This window comes from Babylonia areolata, chromosome 11, assembly GCF_041734735.1.
Source record: "Babylonia areolata isolate BAREFJ2019XMU chromosome 11, ASM4173473v1, whole genome shotgun sequence".
NCBI classification, from domain to species: Eukaryota; Metazoa; Mollusca; class Gastropoda; order Neogastropoda; family Buccinidae; genus Babylonia; species Babylonia areolata.
The window spans coordinates 42,867,500-42,877,248 of NC_134886.1; positions in this window are offsets into that span (position 1 = coordinate 42,867,500).

Sequence of the window (9,749 nt, forward strand, 5' to 3'; positions counted from 1 at the left end):
ATCACCTCAACAGTTGCGTAGCTGTTGTCCTGGTGGTGGTGGTGTGTTCGTGCGCGCATGAGTGTGTGAGTATGTGTGAGTATATGCGTGCGCGCATTACAAGGTGTGTTTGTGTGTGAAAGTACGTTGAAGTTGTGTTTGTGTATGTGTGTGTGTGTGTGTGTTCGTGCGTCTGTGTGTGTGTGTGTGTGTGTGTGTGTGTGTGTAAGTGGGTTCTTGCGTGCGTGCGCGCACGGCGGCGATCGCACCCTGTATTATCTGGCGCTTATATCTTTGCCATCGTGTTGTCTCCGCCACTTGGCTGGGTCATAAAACTTACAACTTTTGTGTCTGTTGTGCTCACTGTGTCGATGTGTGTGTGTGTGTGTGTGTGTGTGTGTGTGTGTGTGTGTGTGTGTGTGTGTGTATGCTAGCGCGTGCATTTGAATTATGTATGTGAATATGTATATGTGTATGTGGGTGGTGGGTGTGTATGTGGGCGATGGGTATATATGAGGGTGGGCGGGGAGGCGTCAGATGGTCCGTGTGTGTGCGTGTGTGTATGTGTGCGTATGCGTGTGCGTGTGTGTGTGTGTTCTTAAACGTGGGTCTTTGTCTTACGTGTGACGTATCCTCGTCGGCCCCTTCACATCTGCACCTGGGGTGGGGCGCTCCAAGCTGGGGCCATAAAAAGGCCATAAAAGTGGCCCATAAAAGGTTGGAAGTTTGTTTCAGGCAGCGGGATCAAAGCATAGTGCGGCGGCTTGGCCAAAGAATGGGGGGGGGGGGGGGCGGGGGGGGAGTGGGGGTGGTGGTAAATTTTACTGGTTGGTGATAATATATCGAGGTCCAACAATGTCAGTGTACGCGCACGCGCCGTGTGTGTGTGTGTGTGTGTGTGTGTGTGTGTGTGTGAAAACAATCAATAAAATCGAAACGAAAATATTTGGGGGTTTTTTAGTGCAAAGAGCGGTAATTGCTACACACAACTGATTAATTGCCTTCATGAATTATCCGTGCTAAATCTTACAGCGGCAAAACGCTGTGTGTGTGTGTGTGTGTGTGTGTGTGTGTGTGTGTGTGTGTGTGTGTGAAAACAATCTATAAAAAGAATCGAAAACATGAACAATCCATGCAAACACTGACGCATAACCCCACCCCTCAAAACCATATGCCTTAAATAAATCATACAATTAATCAATATCTTTTATTTACCTGTTTATATGTTGCTAATCGCATTCCTTTTTTTGCTAATTAATGCTTAATCATACCGATTCAAATCTTTGTTGATTTGTCAAGTTCGCTTACTGTTATCATTAGCATTTCGTTCTAGGGATGTTCTATTGTAATCTCATTTTTCAAGCAAAATTTCACCAATTATAATTATCCAACACACACACACACACACACACACACAAATGAACAGTTATTTTTCCCTCACCAGTAGCCGTCCTTTTCCCCCGATCTTTGTCAAGTAACACTGATGGCTAAAAGACGCTAAACTGAAGAAGGGACAACAACAACAACAACAACAACAACAACACACACACACACACACACACACACACACACACACACACACACACAAATGAACAGTTATTTTTCCCTCACCAGTAGCCGTCCTTTTCCCCCGATCTTTGTCAAGTAACACTGATGGCTAAAAGACGCTAAACTGAAGAAGGGACAACAACAACAACAACAACAACAACACACACACACACACACACACACACACACACACACACACACACACACACACACACACACGCACGCACACACACACACACGTTCGCGGTGAGCCTGTCTCTTGATTGATCTAATTTCTTCTTCTTCTTTTCAAGTTTCTTCGAGTCTTTTTTTTCTTTTTTTTAAATATATATTTCATACCGGCTCTGATTATTTCATTTGTTTGTGCTCTTTGTGCCTTTCTTTCTCGTTTTATTTTTCTTTCTTTTATTCTTTCTGCCGTGGCTTTGTTGGTTCTTCGGTGGTCATTTTATTCAAATTTAAAGATATAATTTACATGTATTCGAATGTGATGGAAATGGTCTTTCGATGTACATCTTAGACTGAGAGTGGTGCTATTGTAAATGAATGTTCGTGGAGTGACGGTAGTGATGTGACAGAGGATGATAATTTGAACTGAAGCTTCATACACGCTTCTTCACACTGCGTGTTACAACAACAGAACCGAGGATTGTAACGGAGACGAGCTTGCTTCGCTGCTGACGGCGAACAGCTACGCCAAGTAAGCTGTCTGTATCTGCATTATTCTGACACGGGAAAAATCTCAGTGAATCTTGAAAAAAACTATACGTTACAAAAAACAAACAAACAAAACAAAACAAAAAACAACAACAAAGAACAACCAAAAACAAAAAAAACAACCAAAAAAAACCCAACAAAGACAAACAGCAACAACAACAACAACAACACACACACACACACACACTTTTTGTATATATATATCCCCATCATAATGTCATTAACACACCACCACACAGCACAACTTCATTACCATGTTCTTGATTTTGCTTATTTCCTTTTTTATCATCGTCATCATCATCGTCATCATGATTATTATTATCATTATCATTATTATGCTAATGTCCATTCTGTGTGGGTTAAGATTGCAAAGAAGAGAGATCAAGGGAAAACCACTAAGAATAACACCAAATCCCTCCAGACTTTTAATTCACCACGGGCACCATAAGAAGAAGGATATGATGATGATGATGATGATGATGATGATGATGATGAAACCACTGCTTTGCTCAATCAATTTTATTTTCTTTTTTTTTCTCTTTTTTTTTTTTTAATGCATTAAAATATATAACCAGGGACGGTGCGGACGTTTTCTGACCAGCTCTCCCGTCCACCAACTTTGCTCACTGCAGAGATGTTCTGAATGTGAACTTAGCAGATTTCACGAGAAAAAGTGCTGAGCCTTATGTGACTTGAGCTTTCCGTTCTTTCTTTCTTTTCTTTCTTTTTTTTTCTTCTTTTTACTACTACTTTTCTTTCCTTTTGAAAATATGCAGCGGTAGCAGTCAGCGCAATGAGCACCTCTGTGTCAAAATATTTCGGAAAGACTGGCAGCAAGAAGACACAGGAAAGTTCTTCTTCACTGTGTGAAAGCCCGGAGACGAGAGAGACAAGGCAAAGCAAGAAGAAACAAGTGAGTGACAACAGTATACATGAAGATAAAGACATGGCTCTTCATGTTAAATTAGAAGAAATCAACAAAAAGCTAGAAATGTTAATGGATACCCAGAAAGACGTTAAACAAATACGTGACGATATGGACAAACTGACAGCAAATCTAACTGAACAGATAGACTGGTTAAAAAGTGTTATCTTCGAACTTCAGACAGATAAGGACAAATTAAACACAGACGTAAAAAAATTAAAAGATGAAAACTTTAGCCTGCGTGGTCAACTGGAACAGCAAAAGACTGAGATAAAGAACTATAGGTGGGCACAGAATGACCTGGAACAACACGGCCGTATGTGGAACGTGCGTGTTTTTGGTGTCAAGGAAGAAACTCAGGGGAAAAGGCGAAAGTGTTGAAGACTGTGTAAAAAAATGTACAGAGATCTTTACCAACAAGGTGGGTGTTTCGGTGGATGCAGAGGACATAGAAATGGCTCACCGCTCAGGTCGTCCTGGAACTGGCAAACCACGCCCCATCTTGGTGAGGTTCTACTCTCGGCAAAAAAAGAAAAGTGTGCTAGAGAACCGGAGAAAGTTGAAACAGAGTGGGATATCGATTGGTGAGGACTTAACCAAACTGAATTATAACCTACTAATGAACGCACAAAAACACTCTGCAACTCTTTCTGCGTGGACATCGAATGGAAAAATATTAGTGAAATTAAAAAATGGCAAAACATTTAAAGTTGACATCAACATGAATTTGGAAGACACTTTCAAAAAAGAGATGATAGGAGGTGCTCATTAAAAACAAATTAGATAACGTAAGAAATCAAATTAGAATTGTTTGCTGTGATTGTCTTTTCACTTTTTGGTGCCTTTCATTCATCTTTTTTTCTCTCTTTTTTTCCTTTTTCTTAATCAAAAAAGGGGGAAGAAAATTCTCTTGAGTTTTTGAGCTTCTGATCCAATGCGTCAGGCTGTCCATGTAAGCCCCCTCGTGCTCAATGCCCAATCATAATTCGGTAAAATACCCTCTCGTATCCCCTTAACCTTTCTACAATTCCCATTTTCTTTAATCATAGTGTAATGAATTTAATACAATTTTTCTCTTTCTTTCATGATTTGCGTTTTGTGTTTTTGCAAACTTTATTGCCTGGAACAAAACAATGACGCATTTTTGAGGTTGTTAATGATGTTGTTTACACTGGGAGAGGAAAGAGTTAAAAATGAGACAGGAAGGATGGGGGTGTCGGGATTTTATCTACATGTGTTCATATTTTGCCAGAAACATGCACTTCTTGACATTTACACAAATATCCTGGTTTACACGCATACGCACACACAATCACTTCACACACATACATACATGCACACGCACGCACGCACACATATTCACAAGAGCGCACACTCACACACATACACAGGAATAATATTGCTCATCCAAACAACCTAACCCTTGTGTTAAATGTTGATGCAACTGTTTTCTCCATGGTCAAAGCAGATAACGGAGGTTATATTGGAGAACTACACAGAACCCGTGTAGTAATGTCGGTGACTTTGAAATGTTTTTGATGCGTATTTGTGGTTGATGTATAAAACAATGAAAGTAAATGAAACGCTTCAATGCCTGCGATGTTACAGCTATAGTGATATTGTATCGTGACACGGTGACATTGTCACAACTATATATGCACTGTTCAAAGTGGGATGGATGTTGTTCACTGGAACCCCTCAATCCTGTTATCAATACCTCTTGATTTTCTTATTTATTTACTGTAAACAGTCTCATTACAGTTTCATTACTCATTGTACATTATTTTTATTTTTCATGAGATATTCAAAAAGTGACATTTTAAACACATGAAAAATGTCCGACAAACATTCGAGGGTAACAGATCAGAGAGTGAATTTGTCGAAATATAAAAAAACAACTTATTTTCTTTTCTGTGCCGGGCAGATATGGAATATTAGATAATAGAGCTAAAACCTAAGCTTTCTTTGAAATGTAAGAAGGAATTGCAATCACGATTTATCTCTAGTCCAACACACACACACACACACACACACACACACACACACACATATGCATGCGTGCACGGACGCACATGCATAAGCACACACACACGCACGCGCGCACACACACGTGCACACACGCGCACGCACACACAAACACAGAGTTTTGATTTTTTTTTTCTTTGATGTGTGTGCATTTGATTGGGGAGGGATGCAGTGTGATTTGAAATGCAGAACAGACCTCCGGGCCGCTCCTCCATACAGGAAGTGGTTTATTTGCTGTTTTTGAAATGTGTGATAAAAGTTATATGGTGGTGGTGGTTTTGTTTCTTTTTGTTTTTCCCCCCCAGATATTTGTTTGTGGGTAAATATTATTAGACCCTCGGATGTCCAGTGGGTGTCTGAAAGACCCAACCTTTAGCTTCGGTCGTCAGAATTGTGGTATTCTTTGTCAACATTCACCTCTTCAGTATAAAGCGTTCCGCTTGTAATATTTGATGATGGTAATTGGGGGTGAAACGCTGTTTAACGTTGTCTCTTTCGCCGTTCGTATGGAGAGAGTTAAAGTGACATCTTTAAATCAACATACAACATTTTGATTTCTTTCCAATTTAGATTGTTGACATTGAGTGTTGTTTTGACCCACTTGTTTTCTGAGTGTAAAGATTATTGCGTCACTCCTCGTCTGAGATATGTCATTGGCCGGCTGGCGTTTTTACTGTCTAGTCTAGCGTGCCAGAGTTATGAATGTTCTGTCTGTTAGGTGAAGTTGTACCTGCGTTACAGTTATTTTTCATTATATTATGAGTGGTCCAGATTTAAGGACATGTCAACAGATATAAATGTATGAAAATGTACACCCGCGCCCGCCATGTGCAACACGGGGTAAACAGAGAACACGTGATTTTTTGTTTTGTTTTTTTGTTTGTTTTTTCACAGCTAAATGGGCTTGTGAACAGATCAATCCTTTTTTTCCGTTTTGTTTTTGTTTTTTTCTTTTCTGCAACACACACACACACACACTCACACACACACACACACACACACACACACACACACTGCACACACACAAATTAATATTGCATCCAACCCTTCAGGAACGCGCGCATTTTAATAACAAGTAGCAAGTGTAGTCATAGCAATACTAAAATATGTGCTCCACCGTTGCATCACTTGGTAAACTATTCGATGTCAATAATGCCAAGATTCAAACTTAAGGGGGAAGTGGGGTGTCTTGGTGTTTCGATTTTTCTTTCTTTGATGTGTGTGTATTTGATTGGGGAGGGATGCAGTGTGATTTGAAATGCAGAACAGACCTCCGGGCCGCTCCTCCCTACAGGAAATGGTTTCATTTGCTGTTTTTGAAATGTGTGATAAAAGTAATATGGTGGTGGTGGTTTTGTTGTTGTTGCTGTTTTTTCTTTTTTTCCCCCAGATATTTGTAAAACGCACGCACTCATTCACCCAAGCACATCCACCCATACACAATTCCTCACTTGCTCGCACACGACACCACACACACACACACACACACACACACACACACACACATACACACACACACGCACGCATCCATGCGTTGTTTTTGTTTTTGTTTGTTTTTTTGTTTTTTTGTTTTTAATGACAGGTTGATGTGTTTGGATGATGAAAAAAAAGAAGGTAAGGGGAAAAGAAAATTAAAAAAAAAAAATTGTGCATGAAGTCCCCCCCCCCCCCCCCCCCCCCCCCCACCCCGTGAGTTTTGCCTGAAGGTCAATGTCAGAGGCATGTCAACAGTTGGAAATGTGAACCTGTACATCCCAGGTCCGCTATATGTGGCACGGGATGACAGTGAACATGTGTTTTGTGCCGAGCTGGATGGATTACGGACAGATTGATGGATCCTGTTTCGGTTTCCTGCACACACACACACATCTCCCTTCCGCATCCCTACCCACCCCCTGTCCCCCCACACCCCACACACATACATACACGCAAACCCCTTTTATTTTTATTTTTTAAATTTTATTTATCTATCTATTTATATATGTACCTTTTTTTTTTCTTTTTTTTTTTTGTAAGCTCCTGTCCATGCTTTAAAAGAATATTGTTTAAAATTATGGACTGCACTTTTTGCTCGAGAGCGAAAGTCCAGATTATCAGCCTTTTTGATTGTTTTTCTTTTTTTTCTTTCAGTACTCCGTGTTATTGCTGTGTTTTGTTTTTGTTTTATATGTATGTGTATTTTCTGTGGAACATTATATATGTGTAATAATCATTCTGTTCTTTGTTTATTTTTATGTTTGATTTTGAACCATTCTTTTCTTTTTTTTATTTTTATGTTCGATTTTGATAAAAACAGACAGGGTTTATCAGATCATGTACAGAGGGGTAGATATGAAATCTTTAGACTATAATTAATGTCTAGTCTTTCAATAATTTCAGCTAATGTTCAGGGCCTAGGTGACTTTCAAAAAAGACGTGATGTCTTTCAGTTTCTTAGACAAAAAATATGTCAATATATTTTTGCAAGATACCCACTTTGTAAGTAAACAAGAGAGACAGATAAGAGCTGAATGGGGATATGAATGCTTTTTTGCATCATATACATCACAATCAAGAGGCGTAGCAATTCTGTTTAATAATAATTTTGATTTCAAAGTAAAAAATATAATTAAGGATGTTCATGGGAACTATCTGATAATATCAATTCAAACTATGGAAAGAGATATCACACTGGTAAATATTTATGGTCCGAATAGGGATAATCCTCAGTTTTATGTAGAATTAAGTAATAAGATTAAAGAAATGGAATCCGAAATAATAGTAATTGGAGGGGACTGGAATCTAGTTTTGAATCCACCATTAGATTACAGTAATTACAAACATGTTAACAATCCTAAGGCACAAACAGAAGTTATTGAATTGACAGGTGATCTAGAACTGGTAGATATATGGCGGGAAATAAATCCAGAAATACTTAGATTTACATGGAGAAGACTAAATCCACTGCAGCAAGCTAGATTAGACTTTTTCTTAATTTCCGAAAATTCACTAGCTAATGTAAAAGATGTAGACATTTTGTTCGGTTATAGGAGTGATCATTCTTTTATTTCAATAAAGTTTGAGTTTAGAAAAGATACTCGGTCAAAGAATTTTTGGAAATTCAACTCATCACTTTTAAAAGATAAAGAATATGTAGATATGATAAATAATACAATTGAAAACATAAAAGAACAGTATGCTGCACTAGTATATAATAGATCAGAAATATGTAATATTCCCATAGAACATTTACAATTTACCATATCGGATCAGTTATTCTTAGATACCTTGATAATGGAAATAAGGAAAAAATCAATAGAGTATAGTTCCAGAAAGAAGAAAAAGGACACACAAACAGAAAAGCAACTTGAAGAAGAAATTACAAGCTTAGAAAGTAAAAGTTGTAAATCAGAGGAAGATTTACAGCAAATACAAGAGAAGAAGAATAGTTTAATTACACTAAGAAAAACTAAAATACAAGGAATATTGTTAAGAAGCAAAGCTAGATGGGCAGCGGAAGGAGAAAAGGTATCAAAATATTTTTGTAACCTTGAAAAGAGACATTATGTTAGCAAACAAATGTTTAAACTAGTATCTAAGAATGGTAGAAATTTAGATAAGATAGAAGATATGCTGCAAGAAACGAAAGAGTATTACAACAAATTATATGAGGAGCAGGAAGTAAAAGATATTAAGTTAGAAAAGTACGTTAATAATTCGCCTAAACTAACAGAGACAGAAGCCAACTCGATAGAAGGTAAATTAACTTTGAAAGAGGCATCACTAGCACTAAAAAATATGAAAAATGGTAAAAGCCCAGGAACAGATGAATGACAGTTGATTTCTTCAAATTTTTCTGGAAACAGATAGGTGGTATTGTTGTACGATCTTTAAATGAAGGGTTTGAGAAAAAGAGATGTCCATTACACAGAGAGAAGGTATCATAATCTGCCTACCAAAAGGAGATAAACCCAGAGAATATCTTAAAAACTGGCGTCCAATATCACTGTTAAACGTAACTTATAAAATTGGCTCTACCTGCATCGCAAATAGAATGAAAACAGTCCTGGATAAACTTATTAATGAAGATCAAACGGGTTTTGTATCTGGCAGATATATAGGAGATAATCTAAGGCTTATTTATGATATAATCTACTACTTGAAGGAAAAAAATCTACCAGGACTATTAGTTTTCAATAGACTTTGAAAAGGCTTTTGATTCAGTCAGTTGGAAATATATGCATAAAGTTTTAAAACATTTGGGTTTTGGTGAGGATATTCGTAGATGGGTAAAAGCGTTCTACACCAATATGAAATCCTCAATAGTAGTTAATGGTAAAGTATCTACAAGTATACAGATTGAACGAGGCTGTAGACAGGGAGACCCACTCTCGCCCTATTTGTTTATTTTGTGCGCAGAGATAATGGCTTGCAAAATTCGTCAAAATACAAACATAAAAGGTATTAAGATATCAGAGGTAGAATTTAAGATTAGCCAGTTTGCTGATGATACGTCTTATTTTTTAGAAGGTGACAAAAAATCATATGGAGAACTGTTCAAAGAACTAGAAGATTT